General features: G+C 38.9%; 2 protein-coding genes across 2 annotated transcripts in view; both read left to right on the forward strand.

The window, feature by feature from the left end:
- hyou1 (hypoxia up-regulated 1) overlaps window positions 1-20,051 on the forward strand; it is a 298,959-nt gene extending 278,908 nt beyond the window's left edge. Inside the window, exon 25 of the transcript XR_010931076.1 lies at window positions 20,042-20,051. The gene's annotated coding sequence lies outside the window, so the exon portion shown is untranslated. The remainder of the gene's footprint in view (window positions 1-20,041) is intronic.
- ntm (neurotrimin) overlaps window positions 1-23,664 on the forward strand; it is a 447,933-nt gene that overhangs the window by 96,334 nt on the left and 327,935 nt on the right. The window lies entirely within an intron of this gene.

The following is a 23,664-nucleotide window of genomic DNA, read 5'->3' on the forward strand; positions in this document are numbered from 1 at the left end:
TCCTCCACTCACTCCATGTTATCCTCAGAGCGGGGAATGCAGGGAGACTTCGAGATCAGCGGCAGAGTCAGGCGCGGAATACAGATCAGCAGCAGGGAGAACTGATGCCCAGACTATTTAGCATACCTAATTGACCTCTAGCTCAAAAACCCCTGCGCTGTGACTAACCCCACCTCCTGCCTCCGCCACCCCCGATCCTCCATAATATTATTTTCTGACTCAGTGCTTACAGCCATTTTTAGTGATGAGTGAGCTTAATCATGGTTCAATCCGTCAGTATGTTTGTCTGCTGTGCACTTTGCAACAAAATGAAACCCTTGTGCGCCACTGTTTTGTTTGTTCTTTCCCACTCCTTCTCACACCCTCCCTGCTTTCAACGAGAGAAAAGAATCAGGTTCACTGAGCCTTGACAAGAGAGACAGTGATACTCACCTTACATGTTTCAAAGGTATGGTTTGTCAAAAATTACCCAAAGCAAGAACTAAATCACATCAGTGTAGTTAGTCCAGTTTGAGCCCTTATTAATCCTTTGAAACCATAACGTGCTTCCATGTTTAATATTCCAGCCTGTATCGTATCGACGTTTAAATTCAAACTCGGGCTGGAGCGAGAGTAGTTAGTTTTATGCTTAATGAGGAGATTAAAGACTTCACAGTGTTTCAACAGAGTTATCAGCAACAGTATTGCACTGTCTCAAATAGCTCTGCCACCGCAGTAGGATATCCCAGGAGGCCTCTAAAAATATGCAGTAATTAAGTGCTCACCTCATTCTAATGGGATTATTAGCGTAAAAATATCCAAAGACGTATTTTTAATCTGAAGAAGCAAAGGAGGAGGAGAGGAGCTGTGCCAGATATTTCACTAAAGAGGAGATACACATATTTCTCTCCAACAGTGCTGTATGTCATGTGAAATAATTATATGATGAGGTGAGGAGGCTGAATTACTTAATATCTCTCACCACCCACAAGGACTTGAAAACTTACATTTACTGTTAAAAAATTTAAGCTAACCTATGGCTGTCTTTTTGATCACGACATGTAGTATAATATATACATTTCATCGTGCAATCCTGTGGTGTATAATTACAGTAAAACCAAACATAGTAGTTTACACTGAGTTTTCCTTTGTAATGAATAATTTGGGGTTTGCTCCCTTTCAGTTTGACCTCCAAGTGGTTTGGATAATCTGGATAAACATTGGCTTGTTTACAACCTGTATAAATGTCAGACTGCTCATTTCTGGCCTTGTTGGGGTCCATTAAGCAATGTTGGATCAGCAATAACAATACATTAGTGAATACAATATTATCCTAACCAATAGAAATGATGACCAAAACTGTGACCAAGCTGTAGTAAACATTCATTTCCCTTTAATTTCATTTTCTAAAAGATTTACCCAAGTTATCACCAGCATCCACCAGACATTCTTTCTGAGTCATGTTTGAAAGCAAATAAAGAAGGTGTCTTTATTTGATACCAAACTTCAAGTTTAGGTCTTTATCATGAACCTTCTCCTGCACTACCAGGGATTAGACTCTTGGCTGAGGTTAGTGAACCAGCATGGTTGAAATGCTTCTTAATAATAGCAGAGAGAAACAGAAAGACCCAAGACAGCATCTACAGTAAACAATCCTAAACTTCCTCTCCAGAACTCTGAATGAATGTGTGCGTGGTGCAGTGGCATGTCCAGTAAGGGCTGTCAACTCCTTTTATGTGGTTTTGTGACACAACTCTCTACAATTAAGAGATATGAAAAAACACAGCTAAGGGTGGAATTAGAAGCCATGCAGTGGTGTGTACACAGTAATTTGCAGAAAGTGGTTGAGCCACAAACATGCTGTGATCACTTGGGATTTATAGACTGCCACTGGTTCAATATCTAGCAATACAAAGCAGGACCTCATTAAGACAACTTGTTGAAAACACTGAATCCAAGCCACTGTTCCTTTCCTCTCACCACAAAAGTCATGAATCTGTCCATGTAGGGTGCAGTCATGACAATGAACTGCCAGTGAAATGGACAGTGAAGCCACAGTTTGATGGACCCTGGGCTGTAAATCTTTCACCAGGAACCCTCCCAGTAGGCGCTCTCACCTAGGAAGATCTTACACAGTACATCGTTTCCGGGGCAAATTTGTGCACAGCTTCAGCAGTAAATGCATGACACTGGTAGCTGAATCATCATGTATCACTCCAGGCTCCATAACTGTTACTTTATGGACTAATTTGAACCTTTTAAGGATAATTGTCATAATGGAGGTGCTCTCTATCACAAATGCAATGCACCATACTGCAAACAGAAAGCAAAAGAGAAAGCTAATTCAGGCTTAAATTCTATGACTGCAGAACAGGATAATCTGATACAGGGGCTTCAAAACTTGTTGCTATAGTATATTTGGGGATTTAAGGTGTTAACAGGCAATACTCTATACCTATATTTAATATGTTTGCTATGATGATTTCCACACCAATCAAAATCTAAATTCTGAAACACAGAAACATATTAGCATCTTTATTTTTTAGGTTGGTAGGAAGCTCCTCAATACAGAGAAAGGCAATCTTCACTGCTGATTGACATCTCTGAGGCTGTTGAGTAGAGGTTGGAGGAACCTAAATATTCTAAATGGCCAGAATAAGTACTTAGATGTCATTAACTGTCTTGTCTGTGGAAACATATTTAATGTTACAGAATAGCAACCAGAATCACTTAAAACAACCACAAGGTAGATGAAATGGAACCACTTCAGATTAAAAAATAGTGACGCCATCTAGAGTTCCAGACCATTTAGTATGGATAAGACTAGTTTATAATCTCTCCTAATCATGTTGTAAAGCATGATGTATTTTTACTTTGCTTTAACACTAAAACTTTATGATGTAAAACCTAGCTTGAAATGAACAAGTAACCAAGATACCCTGAACGAGAAGACATGAATGTGACAATAAAGACTGTAAGGCGACAGGTTTTTGAGGGATTATTTCCTAGAGAAGATTTTTATTTCTTCCTGTAGGTGTCAGGTGATTGACAGTAAGCAGCGTGTAACGTGATGTGCGTGCTGATTTGAGAACGCCTGACTTGAGCCTAACTAATTTACAGTACAACTTTGAGAATCCCAAACAGTAAAGCTTCATGTTTTCTGTGGTAGATTATCTACTGTAGTTTGGATAATTTTCAGGTCTGTGAAAGGTACGTTTGCTTTCCTTTTGAACGAGAATTAACTGTGGAAAATGGCTTCTACTGAAAGGATGAAAATGAGCCATGGTGTCCTCAATTAGACTGAATATTGTAAAGAAGAGGGGAAATTTATGCTACTAAAATACTGGTATTATGTTAAGCTGGTTAAACTAAATTAAGGCCCTTGAAAATTAAATATATTTTGTGAATTGACCTTGTCATATGAAATACCACACATTAGCTGCAATTAAGCCAGTGAGTCGCATGTGCTGATTCACTGTTTGCTTTGATTATAAGGCTCATGAGCAAAGGTGTGTGTCTGTTTATGTGCGTCTTAACTATCCTATCACCAGGGGTCCGCTGAAAACAGATGTGGTTATTCATAAACGCCTCATCTCCATCGTTGTTCCTTCAGGGGTATTACATTTAGAACAATGGAATTCAAGTTGCCTCAGCTATTTCTCTGCATCAATATGCTCACCTCGCTTGTGCTTTTTTCATACTGGACAGGGGATTGAGGGAGATTTCTAAGTTTTTCACGATACACTGCTGGTGAGAGCATCCATGTTATGATTGTAAATTAGGCTCTTTAAGAGTATGCTTGATGTTTTCAGCCCAGTGGTGAGAAGCCATCATGTTATTTTAAGCCCTCTAGATATAATTACTGCACTTTCGCAGCAGTCAGTAGGTTTACATTGATATATTGAATTGATTGTGTATGGCCCTAATATTAAAACCAAATATCAACCTGTCAGTCCTTTATCTCTGATATGGTGTGGTATGTTTAATACTAACTGTTCACTACTGTGGCAGCTACAAGTGGGGGGATCATATCTTGAATTATAATTCTGGAGCAATGTTGTTATCACGGCTTCATTGTAGTAAACATGTACATATTAATATTAGTCTAGGTATTCCAGCACACAGTGACATCTTACATCTTTTGTGACATCTTTTGCAATGCTGATATTGATATGATACCTGAGTTTCAGTACCAATACTGAACAATACTTTTTTGATTAGTTTAAGGAATATAGTTAAAGTGTTGTTTTTCAAAGTCACATTCAAGAAACAAAGGTGCTCTTCACCTTACAAATGCAAACAAAGAAAATATCTAAGGTGCCCTGAGTCCTGAGTATATTAGAAATGCCTTTGATATTGCATGGCTCACACCAATGTATTTTGTCTAAAAGCCTGTAACATCACATTATGTAATAACACCCACATTTTGTAATATATTATTACATATTGCGGTGGTTACACAATGCAGGAGTTGCACTTTTTTATGATGACAATGTAATAATACAGCGCATTATGTAATAACCAACCAAAATGGATGTCTTTATCTGTACATGTTATATTTTTAACAATTAAAATAGCTAAAAAAGCTAAATTAAACTTCCCAATTATTGAATTAGACTGGCGTTATAGTTGACTCTGATCTTAGTCTGAACAGCCACATAAAAGTAGTAACAAGATCAGCTTTTTATCATCTTATAAAATACAGTCAAACTCAGGGACTCAGGGACAGTCACACTCATTGATGTTTTTATTTCAAGCAGGGTTGACTACTGCAATGATCTTTTGACAGGGCTCCCCAAAAAGACCATCAAAAAGGTTCAGCTTATTCAAAATGCAGCTGCTAGAGTTCTTAGAAGGACCAAAAGGTCAGACCACATCACTCCAGTTCTTAAGTCACCATACTGGCTTCCTGTCAGCCACAGAATTGAATATAAGGCAATGCTGTTTGTTCACAAATCAATACATGGAGTGGGACCAAATACATTACAGACATGTTTAAGGAGTACACTCCCTCTCTGGTCAAGTGGCAGTGGACTCCTAGTAGGACCCAGTGCCAGAACTAAACTTGTTGAAGCAACCTTTAATCACGATGCTGCACATTTCTGGAACGCACTCCCTTTCTTTTTCAGGGTGTTGATGCAACACCTTGCCATGTAAAAATAAAAGAGTTTAATTATACCCAGGAGTAAGAGTGCCTTCAACTTTTTTCTTGTTTCCAGCTTTTTGTTCATTTAGCAAAAGAAGCCAGAAAACACCAAAGGAGGTGTCCTGACACAAATGGCTGACTAAAGAAGTATAAAACTGGCAAAACTGCTTAAATGAGGAAATATCTAATTAAACAATAACAAGATCTGAAGAAACATTTGATGATCACGTCTATACTTGACAGTGACACACGGTGCCACAGACACATTTCAGTCGGGCCCTAAAAAATATTGAGACTTGATACCCAGTTCTCTGAAAGACTGGAGCTTGGCTTCCCCTTTGATTATCAGATCTTCATTTTCTTCAATAAAAATGACACTTGCACAGGTTGATTATGTCATAGTTAAAATATGACCAGTATTAGTCAGCCCTGATAGTTGTCATTATATCACTGGATTGCCCAATATGACATGTTTTATTCAGAAAACCAAATGTGTTGTATTTGAGTGTCTGGTGGGGAAAGGGTGTAGTGCTGCTGATAGAAGCTACTTGTGAGTTGTCGTCATAAGATAATCCAGTAATATGAATGTGATGGCTTTAAACTTTAGTCATTCTGAGATACACCCAAGGGTGCACTGAGACATCATCGGTTGATCAGACCCTGACTTGTGTCCCAGCAGGTCTACTCCACGGATCACTCCCTCTGATCCATAGCCATCTGGAGGCTCTTTCAGCCGCCTCTATAATGCCCAGAACTGTGAGTGCTCCACCGAGCATGCAGCCAGCAAAGCCTCTACATCCAGCCTCTATAGGTACACAGTGAGCCCTCCATTCCCGCCTGTGACACTGCTCTACCAGATCCTGATATTTCTCCCTCTTCCTCTATGGGCCCCCTCAATCAGATCTTACTTTGACACAGTCAGCTCAAACATGACCACCTGCTTTGAGGCTTTGAACCTAGGATCACATCAGTCCTCAGTAATGTTCGTGTAATGGTGTCAGGAATTTGCCCACATCCACAAGTAGCTGCTAGTCAGTCCCTGTAGTGAGTAGGTCTGTTCACATCCAGAACTGATGCTGGGGCTGCTCTTGTGAAAGTACTATGCTTTCAAGATGGGCAAAGGTGCTTGCTGCTTTTGATGGTTGATGTGATGTGCTCTGCGACTGCGTCAGCATCTGGTCATGGCACTAGAAAATAGCTGAATTCTTTCAAGGCTTTTGGGCAGCTGCACAGGTCACACTCCAAGGTCCCTCAAGCGGGACAAAGGGGACAGATGGTGCCTCGCTGTTGCCCCAGCTGTGGGGGCTGTATGGACTGACAGGAACATCGTGCACAGCCTGGATCACAAACTCGATATGCTGGTGCTCCAACTTACAGATATCAGACTACGAGAGCTTGCACTCAAGTACATTTCACCTCTTCCATGCTTCCTACTGCTGCATACTCACCATCCTGGTGTTGTGTGCCCTCTCAACTCAATTAAACTATGTTTAGTTGGTTTGGAATACTCCATTTCATCTGTCATCTTTGCTAGGAGAATGAAAACATCCTGCCATCTGCCTACATAAGGAAGTGGCAAGTGGTTTTCAAGTCGGTAAAAACTTTACATTTCTGGAGATCACAAACTTAAACAGGATCTTTGCTTTGTATTGTTCTGTGGTCTGGTGTACCTTGAAGACTGAGACAAAGACGTTCTCAAAAATAGGAATGTTTACATATGTTTTCATGAGCACAATGAAAGGATCATGAATCTGAGAGACCTAGAAAACATAGCATTGCCAGCACTCACTTTATCACCAGTAAAGCTACAGAAAAGAGAATAAATGTGGTAGAGTCAGTGCACAGTACCTTGTTCCAGCCACAGTTTGCTTTCTAATTTTATAATAGTGTGGGTTTTTTTGTATCACGATTGACAAAATGTCAAAAAGCTGATGTACCACACACACAGACACACATTTTGGCTGCTGACTTGCATCAGTCAGCTAGCAGATCAGTCAGCTGCAGTTCAAGTGTTGAGGAGTAGAGCAGGGATGATAAGTTGTGAAGGCTGGCAGGGTGTCTGGTGATTAGCCTGGCATCGGTTAGCGCCATGCCGTCAGAGGCTTTTCTCTCGTGCCAAAGCTAGCATCACATAAACGAGAGAGCAAGGGGAGCTAGAGATGGCAGCGACTGGGAGATGGGAATCTGCCGAGCGACGCAGACACAACAGCAAAACAAACAGAGGGCCAGGAGGCTACCTATCAATCAATGCTGTGTCATGAATGGGATAGGCTCAAGTGTCACATAGCTGAATATGAACTGACAGGCGTGTATGTGTGTATATGTGCCTGTGTGGGGGGTACGGCTGCACTGCTTTCTGCAAAGGTGTACCCTGCCTGTCACTGTCAGATTGATTGTATCATAATCGACATGTGAAAGATGAAAGATGACCTCGCACCAGGCGGGCATGCAGGCAGAAAATAACAAAGGCAACAGTCAAATAGCGCTCAGCACATCTCCTCATACAAAAACACACATAGCACACACACACAAATTTCCTTTTAGCATACCTTTATTCATTGATAAAATTTTGACCAAGTTTCAGTGTCTTTTTAAGAAATAATCAAAAGCCAGGACAGACAAAAACTTCTTGCTGTCATTATGCCTTCCCTTTTCTTCCCTCTCTCACTTTTGTCCTGGGATATAGTGTCAAAGATTGATCCTCAAACAGAACTCAGTGCTGATCACACAGACACCTTTGAGTTGCCTGTGTTTTCCAGTGTGTGGCCTGCAGAATGTAAAATAAAGGTGAAGGAGTGAATGTGACAAGAGATGAGTGGACACAGCATTGGCCAGTGCTTTTGTGACACATCAGTCACCTCAGACTCAATAGCAGGTAGTCTATTATCTGAACAATACCAAAAGGAGAGCACACATTATACAGGTTTCAAAGTCCCATTGCTAGTTGCCTTGTAGTTTATAGAATGGATTTTAAGTGAAGAAAACTTTCCCAATGACTTATTATTCTCTCACAATTGTCTTATTACTCTGTCAGTACTTGTTACTCTCTAATGAGATTCCTTTTCTTATTACTTATGAGGAAACTAATCAATACTCAGTACTTTCTAATAATGATACTATTCTTGACTGATCATTGGTATCTTTTTCAGAATATCTATGAACAATGCTGATTCTACTAGACACCTTGCCTGGGTCCAGACCTTTGAATCCGCCCACTACACCAAGTTGATTGATTCTGGTCTGCCATCATGACATGAGACAGCGGTTTCTCGGTTGAAAAAGCGATCAATCCAGTGAGCGCTATGGGGGGACTAACAATTAGCCAATCAGCACCATAGGTGTGACTAACACCATTGTCAAGCTGTTGTCAAGCGTTGTCAGGCTGTGTGCCAACCAAGGAGGAGTAAAACTAGGCAGTGCTGATCAAATATGTGTCAAGATTCTGTTACTGCATTGCCTATTTCTCGTCTCAAATGTTTTCAGAAACATATTTTATTGTACTGTTTAGCTGTAATATGAGAACATTTGTGACCCGGCTGCCATGTTGAAAACAGACAAGCCAAAACCAAAGCACCACCTGATTCGCACTACATCACCCACCACGTCACCACCAGCTGGAGCGTTTAGTGGTGATCGAATGTGTGATCAGCAGTTAACATTTTTAAGACTGTCTTTTCAAGCTCCTCATCGGTGACAGCAGTTATTATTGATTGCTAGGTAGATATTATTGTACTGTTGTTATTATCGTTTCTGCAGTAAATATTTTGGGAGATGCCACTCATTTTCACCTGTCATTAATTTATTTCCTCCAGGGTCAAAGTATGAAACATTTTCAGGGCTCTAAAAAACTAGCCTGGAAATATTAAAGCCACAAAAAACCCATATTGGAACACATTCCATTCAAAAAGAATATCTGATGTTGTGAACATGAAATTGTCTAGTCTTACTAAATGGCGACTCCCAGTTTTTCCCCACAGGTATTTTTTTTTTCAAAATAAAATATCGTCTTACATTCTGGTCAATGCGGTACTTTCCTGCAGGTAGCGCAGTGTGTAGAACCAGCTTGACTGTAGCTGGGTTTCCATCCAAATGTATCACAAACTTTAACCAAATCTTCAGAAAACTGGCAAAAGAAAATGCGAATTTATGCATCTCCATCCACTACTGTTATGCAAATATTAGGACATTCATCAAAATAAGCAGCAGGTGGCACTAATTCTCCAGTCAGTTGCCATTATACCACTGCAGAAGAAGAGGGAGCAGCAACATAGCCAAGCACCAGTTAAACCTTAAACAGTGAATAACATAGATAACATGATGGAAATATGATATTTCTGTTTGTTTTGTTTCTAGTAATTTGGAGAGTGTTAGTCTCCTCATCGCTCCTCACTGATCTGTTTTCATCAGTTCATTGTCGTTATTTTTTGCCTCTTCAGTGGAGCAAAACACAGTATCAAAAGAAAACATCAGAATCACGCTTATACAGATGAAACATCAGTCTTGTGAGTTAAATGTTCGATATGTCAGAACCTATTCAGCACAGGTGTTTTCTTCTGCCATTTAGCACATTAACTTTTTTTTTTTTACAAAGGCAAAAACCACCTCAAGCGAGCATAAAAACATTTTTGCAGAATTGAGGAAGTTGTTCTCCAATTTTGCCATTTCCAGCAACTTTTTCTAATGCGATACTTCAAAATGCGCATAAAAGCACGTTGATGGAAACACGGCTAACGACAACAGCTCTTATTTGTGGAGGATATGCAGCCTGAATGTGAATGATTGAGTTTATGAGTTACAAGCCAGTTCCATGAGGTGCTTTGCAAATGCTCAACAGTTTGAATTTGAACATAAAAGGTTAATATGTGTGTGATCATTTTAACCCAAACCATGATCTTTCCCTAAACCTAACCAAGTGGTTTTTGTGCCTAAACCTAACCAGACCTTAAGCACTGTGTTGTCACAGCATAAAATATCATCATTTCTTAACAGTGATTCGTAACGGATTTGCTGCCAATAGAGGCTGCATATTATAAAATGCTCCTATGGATCATTCTGGAGTGCATGGTACAACCTATTTGGTTGTTTAATTATGAGGATGTGTTGTTCATAAAGGGTATTTGCGACCATGACACAGGGCAATCTGTATTGCAATCATGCACAAGAGGTGCTGTACAAGTGTAGCTATGCAAATTGATTGCTATTTTCCTCATGCACATTACCATAGGTCCTCCCACACACACACACACACACACACACACACACACACACACACACATACACACACACACACACACACACATACATATATTTATACACACAATGTAGCCCTTTGTTCAGTTCTTCTCATAATCCTTGACATACTAACAATCTTACAATTCTTTTTTTTCCATTTCAATTCCCATGCCTCGTTTTCAACCTTCTTGAACGTTTCTCTCATTCTTGCCTTCTGCTGCTTTTCATTTGTAATAACCCGCTGTATCTGTGTGAGTGTGTGGGAACTGCTGCAGGCCGCCTACTGATAACCCTGTCAAACAACCCAGCACCCCCAACTGTCAGCTCTCCCAGGGGCTCTGCTCCTCTGCTAATGGAGACCAACTCCAGCTCCGCCAGAGGAAGAGGTGTGTCAAAACACCCATTATCTTCTTACGAGAAAACACTGGCACTGTACAGAAACCCTTCAAAAACACAGTTTGAATGGGTTCAGAAGTAAGCAATAATTTATGTACAGTATGGGGAAGTGTTTCAGAGTGGTGTCCAATATGGCCTGCTCAAGCCTTTACAATTTGTATTTCTTCTAATAGTAGTTTGAGAAATTTTCTCTTCGCTGACTCAGATATTGAATTATGCATAAGAAAAAAAGAAAGAAAAAAAAAGGACAGTATTACAATATTTCAAATAAATTGGATGATGTATCACACTTAGATTTAGATACAGTATATAGAATACAGTGCACTGTATATTTATGCCTGATATGAATCTAATTACTGATGCCAGTGTTACATTTCACTATCAAATCAATGCACAACCAAAGATTTCTGTTAGTATAGGTGGGATGAGTTCTGCATTTCAAAGAAAGGATGATGCTCCAACTTTTTAAGAAGTGAAAACAGTAAATTATCTTACAATACCAGACCTTTGTCTACTTCACTACTTCAGTACTACTTCAGAAAACTAGATGAAAGAACAAAGTAGGCAGGAGTTGAGATTCAAGAGGAAATTTGCATATTCCTTTTGTGGTTTAATTGCCAGCTCTCCATCAGGTTTTGGAGTCAGATCTTGACATGATAAGAATGACTATGCTGCTTAGCCTCACAATGACGTTATAGTGAAAAAGGATGTGCCTTCCTAGTGCCTTTGCCAGTGCTAAACCTTAGTCCTGTGCGCAAAATGCCAAAAGATTCACACGCAGATCATCTTTTCAGTTTCATTATCTTTTCAATTTCATTATTGTTCAAAAGGTATTAGGAAAAAAAAGAGTAAATGAAAAACATTAAATGCAAGGCTGTTTCTAGTACATGAAAAGATTAGAAATATCAGCTTTTCATCTGACACCACTGATAGTGCATAGACAGTACAACAAAAGTGGATTTCAAAGTGCTGCCTGTGTCGGTGCACCATCACCCTGACCATCTCCTCTCCACTAAACACTGCACTCCTCAATTCAATTCCATCGGTACATGTGAATTAAAATACAACAGCAACCTTATAATACATCAGATGATCTGCGCGACATAGTTTGCAGATGTCCCTCTAACCTTGTAACTTGGTCAGCTCCCTTCTGAAAATACAGTCTGTAATAAAGTATTAAAGCAATTCTTTATCCTCTGCAGGAGACTGTCCCAGGAGTACACTCCACCCACATGCTTTTCATGTGCCAAGCAGGCTTGATCTAGCCTGCAGTATGTCCTTGACAATGACATTCATAGCACTAATAATGGTGGCAATTCATGCAGATTGACAAGAATGAAGAGGTCTTTCATACCTGTTAACATCAGACCAAAGCATGCATATCAAGGCTGTTTCAAATCAGTCAAAGCTGCCTTAATCGTGATTAATATCTGCTTCTGTATTAGTTTTGAGGTATTTTTGCATGTACTTGTGCTATTATTACAGCATATGGCTTCATACTTAAGGATAAAATTACCAAACCTCACGAATCAGGAATTTTAGGAAGCCTAGTAATCTTAAACACATTTACAATACTCTAGTTTAAAATGTGACACTGTATAGTTTAGTTTAGATTAGATTAGATTAGATTTAGTATATATTTAGTATATAGTATATATTATTAGTATATATTATTTAGTATATTTAGTAGATTTGTAGAATTTCCATCACTCCTACTTTGTCGCTGTACTGGCTTCTCATTATCAAAGGGGTGTCATGGCAAATCAGAAAGCAATTCCACGATGTCTGCTGTGCCATGAGTGGATCCCTATCTGCCCTGCTGTACATCATCCATCCCAACTTTTCTCTCTCAACTTCCCCTTTTTTTTTGCTCTTGTTCACTCTCACATAAAGCAAAATCATCAGCAGTCATTTCCACCTCTGCAGAGGTCCTGAACCCCAAACCTGGTCCTCTACAGCAAAATAAAAAATCACATTTAAGTTGAATCATTATTACCAACACCAACAACCCTGCTTCCACAGCTGCAGACACCGAAGCAGATCATGGAGACAAGAGTGATGTTACCAGCAGCAAAGTCATTCAAAAGACTCCAGCCTAAGTTAAGCCTAGCTGTCTCAAATCTAGCACTTACCACCAGCTCACTTCCACTTCCTGACTCACCCCAAGCCCTTGGTCTGCAACTAGATCACCTCGATAAAGGAGAGCCTGTGCAGGTGTGTCTAAATAAATACCCAACTCGTCTGTACAGTGGGGTAAGGCGTTTGTTTGTGTTTGTTTGTGTTCTTGCATAGTTGGTCACTTCAGTAATGTAGTTTAACATATGTTCTATTACCTTTAATGTAATTTTAGTATGGCCCAAATAATATTTGATACACAGTTAATGAAGAGAGCAAGTGAATTCAGAACAACTATGGGTTAAATAATTTTGGGCCACTGAATAATCTACTGATATACTTTCAATTCTAATGCCGCTTGCTGAAAGGTTCATGCATCAGCAGTCATTTAGTAACATGCTTTGGGCCTTATATACTATCATAGCCTATGTGACACTCACAAAACCAAAGGGATTTTATGAGTTAAATAATTCATAAACAAATAATTTATTTTCTGTTTGTCTTAAAAGGAGAACAAAAACAAATTTGGGACCACCACAGTAGTATTGCTCAGGTTGTCCATTTTATGTCCTGTTATGCTCTTTTATGTCAGTAGGTGGTAGTATTTAGCCACGATTCCTCTGGGGAGTGGCGTTTGAGGGTACGGGTGTAGTTCTCACTCATAAAGCAAACTGTTGCTGAAAAGGAATGACGTGCTGTATTCACTTACTATTGTTTACATCTTTGTCCATCTGTTCATTGGGGACGACGCTCGGTACACGTAACACCACGATTTTTCATTGCTGTTTCCAGCGTGCACTGTAGCTGCAAGTACACCTCTGTTAATTTCATATGCATCCTAAGTCATTTTGTTCTGGAACCTTGCCTGTACACCAGCATGACAATGTTCTCCCAAAAATCAGGTTGACTTGTCAGAATTCTTGGAGGCATGGTCAATATGTAGCTAGTTGGGTTTTTTTTTTTTCTTTTTTTATTGTTAGTTTGACAAATGACATTACTGCTCCTTTTTTGGTTTCACACAGCTCAGGGCCCCTAGGAATAACATCCATAATGGATGATTCTTTACCTTAGAATTTACGTTCAGTGGCACTACAGGAAACAATGTACCCTTTATGTAGAGAAGAGGAGAGTGAAGCTGCAGTCAGACCAAAATCCACCTGGTGAAATTTATGTGTAGTGTGGTTAAGAGCTAGGTGGACAGGAAATGGTATAGGTAGGATTGTAAACATTAAATATGAGCTAACAATAGCTGTCCACAAAGTTGTAAAATACAACATATAATTTTATCAAACATTTTACTCATTATCCTCTGTCACTCTCCTTGCACTACTACATCCCTCCTTCTCTAACTGTATTATTTCGGCCTGCAGTTATACAATAGGAATATAAACAAACAATATTTCCTGAATAATAGGTAAATCCCTCCCTCTCTCTCAAACTGGCTTTCATCTTATAAATGTTGTTTCACCTTTATAATTATTAATTGTAAGCAAATCTTTCCCTGACCTTAACCATAGGATTATGCACAGAAAATAAGAAGGAGAGGATTTTTAAAATGTTGCCATTAGACATAAAAAAATAATAATAACTATGCCATTGGACATAATCTGTTTTTGTTTTGAGTTTTGCAGAATGGTCTGATTTCAACAATAGGTTTATATTCTACATGTCCAGTTTGTCTTACCCATGGTCTGACACTAGTGTTAAATGAACAGGAACTTGAGTTACCTTGATTATCAACTGACCTATGTGTATCATTGTCAAAGTACTTGTGATATGTCGACATAATTAATTTAAAAAAAATAATGAAATGGAGTAGGGTGATGGGAGAGCACCACAGCCATTTGTTTAAAATGAAGGCCTTGCTTGTTAACAAATCATGCAAGTTAATTCTAACTACTGAGTCAGTGCCCATATAGCTTTCTGTTGTCAGGCCCCAAAACATTTCAGTTCTCAAAAGTTTCTCTCACCATTCACACTTCCCTGGTTTGGTCACACCCTGTCTGCACTATATCCCACCACTTCGCAATGAAGATAAACATGCTGGAAATGATTTTAACATCGCTCTTTCACTTGCTCCACCATTTACCCTTAGAAATTATGCTGAAACTAAAGTTATCCATCTGATTTCCCACCAATTCAGACCCCATGGTGCGTCATCTTCGAAGCTGTGCAAAGCTGCAAATCTTCTCAGCAATTTTAACAGAATAATGCACTCTCAGAATGAATATGGACATTATTTCCTGAAGTTTAAATGCTGGTAAAATATGTAGGTAGCACCACTGACACTGTGTGTCTCTCCCAGCTTGACACCTCCATCACCTTGCAGCCAGCAATGGATACATTCACCTTTGAAAGTCCACTCATATCACAATCGAAACAGACAACATCTGACCAAAGGGAGAATGAGAAACTCACAATTACCCTCAAAACACTTTGTCATGTGATCACATGGAGAAATTGAAATGGCATCCATGTGGTGCCAATATTGGACCAGGTAATGTGTCATTATGAGAGACGGCCCTCCAGGTATTCACAACATTTATTGGAGTAGGGGAAGTGGGAAGGGAAAACACTTACCTTCTCCAACCAATACCATCAGTCTTCCTTAACATAGTATATTACACAGATTGAACAATCCATCATCACATCTTTACTCTATTCTCATAAAGTAAATGAATAAGTGCCTTTCCTCATTCTAAAGGTGAGTGTCTTTGACCATGTTTTCTGGTGCTGTTCTTGTTGGTTTTACTCATGTATGGTGTTGTATCTGTCATTATACATTATGCAGCTATTTTCTGTTGTTTAGATGGGTGTGATAAGGCGGGAAAAATGGATTGGTGTTTGTCTGTGGGCTAGTTACACAGTCACACAGGGTGTTTCTGAAAGTATTGATCCAGCTGAGACAATACCTGGATAAATGATGTGTCTTGTTGTTGGAGGCAGTTCGACATTTTGTGTAATTCATTCAGTGACAACTGGGCAATAATGTCAGGACAGTTGCTAGTGGAGAACCACCATTCTGTGCTTCATACGAATGAATAAATAAATAAATAATCTAATTTTGACAAAACCTTAAAGATCCCCTCCAGTCATCTTTGAAGATCTCATCTTTTTTTAAATTAAAAAATCATTGAAAAATCCAGAATCTATGAAAATGCAAAAAATGTTTTATTTCAAAAGTTGAACTGCTAGACACAACATGTCTCCTACTTCACTGTAAAGTCCATTCTGCGCATTGAAGAGACCAACATCCAAGTGAAGTAACAATAAGTAAAACACATTTTGAGTGGAGGGGGACTTTAACCACAGCGTTGTCACATCATAAAACTGATTCATTTTTCAACAGTGATTTGTAACAATTTTGCAAGGCACAGGCAAATTATGTTATGTCTTGTTCTAAATGACAGTGATGAATGATGTATTTTGTCATTTGATGTTGAAGATCGACAACAGATGTGTATGTGCAGTGTTGTGCCTTTTTCAACGGAAGTACAGAGCAAACTAGCTCCAAATCCTGGACTGTATTTGGTAATTTTGTGGTTGTACAAGACTTCATATGAAATGATTGGTTTACAGAGAAACTAAACAAAAACAAACAAAAAACACATTTTCTTACTTCTATCTACCCATGCCAGTAGGTTTGGTTGTCTTTGCTCAGGTTTAAAAATTCAACAGGAAAATTTCTTTCCAGAAACAATGTCCTAGTTACTCAGAATAATCCACAGACCTCACTGTGGGCAGTCTTCATATGAACTATGTTAAGTCTCATGAAAATTCCATTCACCTCCAGTGTACTGAGGCAGAGACAGAAATCTCCTAGACAGATATCAAAATCTGCAAATAAAACCAAACAATCTGTATGACTGGATACTACACTACTTACCATGGTTCATGGATGCCTGCAATCCATAATGACCATGATCCATAGAAACCTGCAAGATGAGAGAGCACAAAAACTCCAGGGAAGAAGCCAAGTTAGTAACATATATTAATGGTACATGAATGCATACAGATGGAGAGGAGGAGGAGAAGAGAGGAACTCAGTGCATCATGGGAAGTACCTCGACAGTCTAGACCTGTAGCAGCATCCAAGGCGAGCCTGGTCGGCCCTACCTATAAGATTTATCAAAAAGGAAAGTTTTAAGCCTACTCTTGAATATCGAGAGGGTGTCTGCACCCCGGACTGAATCTGGAAGATGGATCCACAGGAGAGGAGCCTGATAGCTGAAGGCTCTGCCTCCCATTCTACTTTTAAAGACTGTAGGAACCACCAGTAAGCCTGCATTCTGGGAGCACAGTGTTCTAGTGGGATAATAGGGTACTATGAGCTCTATAAGATATGATGGTGCCTGACCATTAAGGGCTTTGTAGGTGAGGAGAAGGATTTTAAATTCTATTCTGGATTTTACAGGGATTTTATATGATCTCTTTTCCTAGTTTTAGTCAGTACACATGCAGCTGCATTCTGGACCAGCTGAAGAGTCTTTAGAGACTTGTTAGAGCAGCCTGATAATAAGGAATTGCAATAATCCAGCCTAGAAGTAACAAATGCGTGGACTAGTTTTTCTGCATCTTTTTGAGACAGGATGAGCCTGATTTTTGCAATATTACGTAAGTGACAAAAGGCAGTCCTTGAAATATGTTTTATGTGGGAGTTGAAGGACATATCCTGATCAAAGGTAACTCCAAGATTCCTTACAGTGGTGCTGGAGGCCAGGATAATGCCATCTAGAGTAGCTATGTCATTAGATGATGTGTTTCTAAGGAGTTTAGGGCCAAGCACAATAACTTTAGTTTTGTCTGAGTTTAGTAGCAGAAAATTGCAGGTCATCCAGATCTTTATGTCCTTAAGGAATGCTTAGAGTTTAGTTGGTTGTGTGTTTTGTTTTGTAATTTGGTTGAATTTGGGCCTGTACTACTAGTTCAACTTAATCTGCCTCTCTTTGGGTGAGCTGGCTTCACTAACATTGGCTGTCCTGGATAACTGTTACGATGAAGCTGGTTATCAATCAGCTCAGTCAACTCTGGGTTTTCCAGCTACGAGCACGTTCATGTGAAAGAGGTGGGGTTGTTAATTATGAGCAACATCATCAGGACCATGAATGAAGTACTTCATATGATATGAGATGATAAGACGATACCAAGTACCTTTCATTCCACTTGCAGAAAACAGAAGTTTTCTGCAAGTGGAATGAAATGAGCCTGTAATCATACAACAGAATAAGAAGATGTAGAAACACTAGAAATCATTTCCAAATAATAAAAGCAGGCTATGGCTTAAATTATATGTAGGTATTATTATTCATGACTAAAGTATAGAGTGAATATTTTTCTCTATTTAGTTGGATTATAAAGAAACCATCTGAATATGTCACATAAAAAACGTAAAAGTAATGTCAGACTGTTTCTGCTACCGAAGCAAAGAGTGGAAAAGTAGTTAATGACTGATGAGGTCTGTCTGACCCAAATGTTGCATTTATAATCATGCGAACCAATTAACAGTGAATGGATTATTTTTCTAAAAAAGACAATCTTTCATTTTTATTTCCAGTTATCATCACACAGTTGTCTCATGTTATTGTGAGCTGCAGTGATGGAATCAGAGTGTAAAATCATCCACACTGTCAGCTGTCACTCCAGAGAGAAAATCAACTTAAACAATTAAAATGCAGCTAAAATCATCATTATGTGTTTATTGTCATAAACGATCTCTCTGTTCGTTAGAAGCTCTGTTTTCAAACCAGAGTGGAAATAGAAAGTATGGAACAATAAAATGTTTCTAATGAACTATAAAAATATATATTGCTCTTTTATTCACTTTATTCCAAACTCAGGACTTTTGTCTATGTCGGGATCCTGTAGGAATGAGGACTCCTTTTTTCCAGTGATCTGATTGGTCTGTGGTCGAGGTGTTGAAAGGCTGTGAGCTGATCCTGGGAAGTTAACCTGCTCTGGAGCAGGTTAGCTGTCCAGCATAAGTTGCCATGGTGGTTTATCCCAGGTAAAAGTGAGTTAGCTTTATGATACCGGAAAACCTACTACTACTAATCCTGCTTCATAGTGGTCCCTGAGCCTTTAACAGCTACCATTAGTGGCTCATAGTTGGGTACACACTTGAACATGTACAGCAAAGGCTTGAATTGCCTAATGGAAATAAGCTTTGATTACTTTGTTTTTCATCCTTCGTCCTCAAATGACCATCCACTTATTATGGAGGCCATTCACTGCATCTAACTGTATGTCTGTGTTGTGATTTCTGGCAGACAGTTCAAATACTGATTCTGTTCTATCAAAATGTGTGTTCAATATTACCTGCATCTGTGCCCTTCACTGAAAAATGGAGGGAGTGTATTTGTTTGTGTGTGGGCAGAGAGTAAGAGGTAATCTAAGGCAACCTCAGGTAATCTACAGTAAGACCTGCCTTCTTTACTCTCTCTGCATATTTTCTCTCTTTTTTGTGTTGTTTTCTTACACTTTCAACAAGCACATTCTGCCTTGGTTCTGCATGTTTCATCAGTCTTCCTGCACTGTGTTTGTGGAGGCTGAAAAACCCACTCACCTGTCAGGGTTGTGGCCTCACAATTCAACTAACCTGACTGGAAATCTACTCTGTAAATCAACCTTTAAATCTCTGATGCATCTGCCTCAATGATAATGTGTACCCTTTCCTCTAACAAACCATTCTTCTAATTCCGCACACCTCTCAGCATTTCACCTGTGCATAAGTGTGTATTTGTTTGGTGTATGCCATTTACTGTGTCCCTGCTGGAACATTTCACCCCAGGTTTCTTCTATAAAAGCATGACCCTCACAATGTTTTGTTTTTTCCAGTTTAATGTAACACATTTAGCTGGAAACACATTTGCCAGATTTACCAAATGGGCCTTTGTCCTGCATTCAGAGAGCAGTTGTTTAAAGAAGAGTGTTGTTTTCCTTGAATAAATACTCTTCACTTTTTTTTTGTTTGTTTTGGATGAAATTGAGTCTGTGGTAGGAGACCTTTCATCATCAAGAATTAATTCTTGCACATTTCATGCTTGTAGGGCTGTCAACACACACTTAGACAGTAAACACAAAAAACATGGTTAAAAAAAACATCTGTAAATACACATATATACTGTTAAACACCCTAAAAGGAGCACTGGTTTGATAGTCAGCAAACTAATAAAGCTGCAATTACAAGGTGCGATGTATATATGATTTTTTTTTTCATGCTTTTTTTTTTTTTTATTCCACAAGAGTCTAAATTCAGTGAATCTTTTTGAATGTTTCAATTAATGAAACAGTTAAAAACAAACATCCTAGTGTGAAGTGACAGGACTTTGACTGAGATACAAATAATAAATAAAAAATGAAAGGGTTTTAAGCCAACATAACCACAGGAGATGGTGCTTGCAGTCGTGTGTGTGTGTGTGTGTGTGTGTGTGTGTGTGTGTGTGTGTGTGTGTGTGTGTGTGTGTGTGTTAGGGGTGTGCCCGAATACAAAGACGATATTCGGCAAAGCACAAATAGTGTTTTTTTTTACAAACATTTACTTCGTGCAAATATTTGAAAAATTACGTGTTTTTGGGAAGATAAAGAGAAACCTGTGAAATACCAGCGTGCAGGTCGTCTATCAGTAGGTCTCAATGAGGGGAGTCACATCCCCCTGCTACATGATGCACATTTCTTAATTTGGACATCACTCCCGGAGTTGGGGGTGTTCCTCAGAGATAAAGCTGAGATACTGACACGTGCAAAGTGCTCCCAAGGGACTCTCTATAACCTGTTGTTCCCCTTCTCCTTTCCACAAAGTTAGGTTGTAAAAAAAATAGGCAGTAAATGAAAAGTGCAAAGCAACAATTGCCAGTGAAGTTCTTCCCTATACGTTACACACTGTGCTGTCTCTGTGTTATGGGTGTATAAATAAGTACAAGTCTGATCAGAACAAAGTGGGCTCATCAGGAGGGGGGGCTTAAAAAGACAGGAGCTAAGACTGCCTGTTAGAGGCAGAGGTTGAACTGAGCTGCATAAAGGGCCAGAATAAGATAAATAAGGAGTTCTTCGAACTGTGAATCATGCAAAGGTGCTCTTGTGGAGTCCCAGAAGAAAAACAAGGAGCTAGAAATGAGCCTAATAGGTCCCCTTTAAGGTTAGGGTAAGGGTTAGTGTTAGGCAAGTAGTGGTTAAGTCTCCAGGAAATGAATGTAAGTCTATGTAAATACCCCAAAAGTGACTTAAGCAAACCTGTGTGGATTTTTTTAATAGATTTTTTCCTCTCATGTACTCATGTTTGTATAACTTTTGGCTTACACATACTGTATGTGATGATCAGGTTTGGAACTAAGTCTCAGTAGGATTGCTTCATGCAAACAAACAAAACATAAATGGAATTATTAAATAACAAAACAAGACATTGCTATTTGGTTTTTTTAATATTTTTTCTTTATGAATTACACTAATTTTATATATTCTTCTGGGAATTCAACTCAGACAATCTTATATATAAAGCCCTTTATCTTTCCTTGTTCATTGTTCCATATCTCAGTGGTATTGCTTGGCCATTCACTCCATATTCTATTACCTCTTCAAAGATCTTTCTTCCACTGAGACATGTGCAAGGCTGTTCATTATCTAAATAATCAACTGGTGTGTATCTGGGGCCCAGAGCCTCTAGGGAGGCACGTGGGTGATTTCATGCCTCAAATGAAATGGTTATGTAATTTCATGAGCATGATTAAGACTGCTTGAACTCTTAGCACCAGATTAGGACATCTCCATAGTGGCAAAGAAGCCCCCAAAAGCCTCATGTACTGTGAAAGCCCAAAGGGGAAGATAAATTGACTCCATACAGAAACTCAGAAGGAACACTGGTTTAACATTTCAGTTGGAGAGACAAATTATTTGCCCCATAGAGTACCCAACATTTTGACTGACTGTGAGGCCACTGAGACGTGCACCAATAGTATCTGTAGAATATGGATGGGTGCAGATCCAACTCCTAAGTACTTGTTTTAGGATGGGAATATGAAGCTGTCCCAGTACTGATGCTTTAATGACATACATCTTGGCACGGCATGGAACTTTTCTGGCAGAAGGACAAAAGTGTCCAGATGTGAAATGCTGCTATTAGCTAAGTTTTATAGACAGAACAGCTTTGATTTAAAAGAGGAGACTTGGCTCTGCACAGTAACTGTCATTCTGTTTTATTAAACCTACACTGCAGCACTGTTCTAACTTTTTCTCAATCAGCTGATTTTATCTTTTAACCTATTATAAATCAAGCATCTTTATCTTTTAACCCACTCTGAATGAGGTGTTTTTATCTCTTAACCTACTCTGAACCTTGAGAACTATACCTGTCTAATATATTACATAAAAAAACCCATCAACAAGCTGGTGGTCTAGAGTTCAATAGGTTGTGTGTTGTGCAGAAAAAAACAAAATATGACAATTCAATGCCAACAAAGTTATCATAAGTATCAGTTAAAGTCAGTGTTTAAGCTAGCTTTTCAAGAGTTTGACTCAAGAGATGATGTCAATGAGAAACATTAAAGATAAGCAGTTGAGTAAGCTAACAAGCTTCATGCCAATGATAATTTTTTTTTTTTAAACAAAAGTTTAACCCAAAAAATGTTCCACCCAGAACTAAATCTAATACCAGCACCATTGAGTTTGGTCCAGTAAACATACATACATTTCAAAATTACAGATTTTACTTCTGTTCTGGCACAGCATTAACATAGTATGGGGATGGACATATGTGAGCAAGGAGTCTATTAGCCTACTTTTATGAATTCAGCCAAATAAAGCAATGTAAGTACATGCCAACAAGCACTGAACTAACAGGCAGATACTGTAGCTCCATTGGAACAAGGCTACAACATAATTTTCTCACATAGCAATTTGCAACAAAAGAAGAAGAATAAATGAATGAAATTTCATATTGTATATTTGTTGCAGGTGAATCAGATCTAAAGCTATAGTTCTTCAGTATTTTAGTGTCCATTCGGGTGACTCAATTGTTACAATTAGCATCTGTCAGCACTATGGACAGGGTCATAACACTGCAGAGAAGAGAGGACTATTAAATCATCTTTAATGCAATGAGAACATACAGCAGAGAGCTATAAGAGCATATGATATAGGAATGGAAACAGACGAAAACTTTGACCAGTTGATAAAACAGTATGGCTCCTCTCTCATTTTAGTTATAAGATTCCAGCAAGGAACCCAGTCTCCCAGTCATAAAGAATGAGTGCCTGAAGTAGTAGTGTCTAAGCAAAGCGATATTTCTCTGTATTTTCAATTTTCATTCATCCCAACTGATTGATAAATGCATATTATATATATTCAGCTTTACATATAACATGTGAGACATTATAAAAGAGCCAGCCGAATTCACTACACGATTCACACACCCTCCAACTCTGAACTAAACCAGTGTCAGCTGACTCCTGAATGTAGGTGAACCCGTGGCTAAAGTTAGCATGCCAGTTAAGAACACACAACATGTGAATAAGACAACATTTCTTCTCCTCCGGAGCTTCTGTCAACTGATTGCAGAGACCACATTTATATCAACCCTCCATTAATCCCAGTAAGACAGCGAGAACGCCGACCCCCAAGTGTAAAAGTAATGGAGCGTTACTGGGATTAGTAAGTGTTATGTGAATGTAAATTAATGTTCTGAATTTCAAACTGTAATCCTTAACACTACTCATTACTGAAAAGTAATAATATTACTGTAACGCTTTACAAAGTAATGTGTTACTGCCCAACACTGATTAGTAGATTCACTAGGAGGAACGATG

Source organism: Thunnus thynnus, chromosome 13 (genome assembly GCF_963924715.1).
Source record: "Thunnus thynnus chromosome 13, fThuThy2.1, whole genome shotgun sequence".
NCBI classification, from domain to species: Eukaryota; Metazoa; Chordata; class Actinopteri; order Scombriformes; family Scombridae; genus Thunnus; species Thunnus thynnus.